Below are 1,642 nucleotides of genomic sequence, written 5' to 3'. Positions count from 1 at the left end.
TATATATATATTTATTATATATATTATATATATATATATATATATATCTATATTATATATATACATATATGCATTATATTTATTTTATATATATATTATACATGTATACATCTATTTTACACACACACACACCCACACACACACACACACACACACACACACACACACTAACACACACACACACACACAATTATATATATATATATTATATATATATTTATACTATATATATATAATATATATATATATATATATATATGATATATAATATATATATTATATATATAGCTATATATATATATATATAGTATATATATATAGTTATAATAATATATATATAGTTATTATTATATATATTATTATATTATATATATACTGTATGTAGTTCATACACACAAAACACACACACACACACACACACACACACCACACCACACACCACACACACACCCCACACACACACCCACACCACACACACACACACCCACACACATATCTATATATACTATTATATATATATACTCTTATATATCTATATATATCTCTATATCTATATATACTTTTTTATATATATATCATGTCAAACACTGAATTCGACAGTACCTAATCCATATTGCTGGTTTTCTTTTTTCATCGGAAATAAGAGCTTAATGAGAAATTAGAAACAAATCAACAACTGAACAGTATCACCCCTTTCATGACTACGAACCTGAATCCAAAATCGCTAAAAAGATGCGAATGTATACAAGCATCACGAGCCACAGAAGTCCCATCGGCAGGACGTTTTATGGGCGCCCGAATTTCGATCGGGGCAAGAAAATGTGCTTCTTCAGCTGTCATTTCCTATGAGTCATTTCTGAAAATTCACGTGACAATAGGAGATTAAGGGAGGGAGGTGGAGAGAGAAAAACATAAATAAGAAAATACGAAATAATAGGGGGAAAATTTATATGATAAGTGATGGTGTGAGAATGTAAGGGTGAGAGAGAGAGAGAGAGAGAGAGAGAGAGAGAGAGAGAGAGAGAGAGAGAGAGAGAGAGAGAGAGGCAGAGAGAGAGGCAGAGAGAGAGGAAGTTAAAGAGAGATTAAGGAGGAGAAAGAGAGAGGCACTACGAGCAAACAAAAGCACACAGGTAAGAGACAAGCATGCTGGCACCAGTGGCAGTATGAAAGCAGGCACAGGACACGCAGGGGAAAGACACACAGAAAAGCAAGCAGACAGTCACCAGACGCACACGTACACACGCTTACACACGGACACACATGCACACACATGAAGCAGGCTGACAGGCACCAAGCAGGCGCCAGTGTGTGTAAAGCAGGCGGTGTTGGTCGATGGCACACACGAAGGTAACAAGGAGGGGGGAGGGGGAAGGGCAGAGGGGGAAGAGAGTGAAGGGAGAAGGGGGGAGTGGAGGGGAAGAGGGGGAGGGGGAAGAGAAAGAAGGGGGGGGAGTAGGGGAGGCGAGGGATGGGGTAAGGAGGAAGAAGGGGGGGGGAGGGAATGGAAGAGGGGGAAGGGGAAAGGGGGGAGAGGAAGGGAAGAGAGGGAGGGGGGGGCTGACAGAGGAAGGTTAGAGGGGAAGAGGGGATAAGAGGGAGGGGGAGGAGACTGAAGAGGGGAAAGGGGGAAGGGAGGAAG

This window comes from Penaeus monodon, chromosome 35, assembly GCF_015228065.2.
Source record: "Penaeus monodon isolate SGIC_2016 chromosome 35, NSTDA_Pmon_1, whole genome shotgun sequence".
NCBI classification, from domain to species: Eukaryota; Metazoa; Arthropoda; class Malacostraca; order Decapoda; family Penaeidae; genus Penaeus; species Penaeus monodon.
The sequence above is the reverse complement of the archived record's forward strand: the minus strand, read 5'-3'. Positions refer to the sequence as shown.